This window comes from Arachis duranensis, chromosome 9 (assembly GCF_000817695.3).
Source record: "Arachis duranensis cultivar V14167 chromosome 9, aradu.V14167.gnm2.J7QH, whole genome shotgun sequence".
NCBI classification, from domain to species: domain Eukaryota; kingdom Viridiplantae; phylum Streptophyta; class Magnoliopsida; order Fabales; family Fabaceae; genus Arachis; species Arachis duranensis.
This window is the reverse complement of record NC_029780.3, coordinates 89,696,442-89,697,223: the sequence shown is the minus strand read 5'-3', so window position 1 is coordinate 89,697,223 and position 782 is coordinate 89,696,442.

Below are 782 nucleotides of genomic sequence, written 5' to 3'. Positions count from 1 at the left end.
GTCTTTACAGTCTCACAGATCTGCAAGAACTCAGTTAAGAACTGATAAGGATCTTCAGATGGAAGTCCATAAAACTTGCAGTTTTGTTGCATCAAAGCAACTAGCTGAGATTTCAGCTCAAAGTTATTGGCTCCAATGGCAGGAATGGAGATGCTTCTTCCATCAAACTTGGATGTTGGCTTTGTGAAGTCACCAAACATTCTCCTTGCATTATTATTATTATTATTTTCGGCTGCCATGTCTTTCTCTTGTTGGAAAATTTCTGAAAGGTTGTTTCTGGATTGTTGTAATTTAGTTTCTCTTAATTTTATCTTCAGAGTCTTGTAATTTAGCTTCTCTTAATTTTCTCTTCAGAGTCCTTTCAGGTTCTGGATCAGCTTCAACAAGAGTGCCTTTATCCTTGTTCCTGCTCATAAGAAAGAGAAGAAAACAAGAAAAGAAAAAGGAATCCTCTATGTCACAGTATAGAGATTCCCTTATGTTAGTGGAAGAAGAAAGAGGTAGAAGAATGAAGAAGGAGATTCGGATTTGTGGATGAAGAGAGGTGAAGAGAAGTGTTAGTAATTAATTAATTAAATAGAAGAAGAGAAGAGAAGGGAAAAATTCGAAAATAATTTTTTTTTTTTTGAAAAAGGGTTAGTGTTTTCGAAAATTAGAAATAAGATAAGATTAAAACTAAAATTTAAAACAAAAAGAATTTTTGAAAAAGAGAGGGAGAATTTTCGAAAATTAGAAAGGGAAAAGTAGTTAGGTGGTTTTGAAAAAGATAAGAAACAAACAAA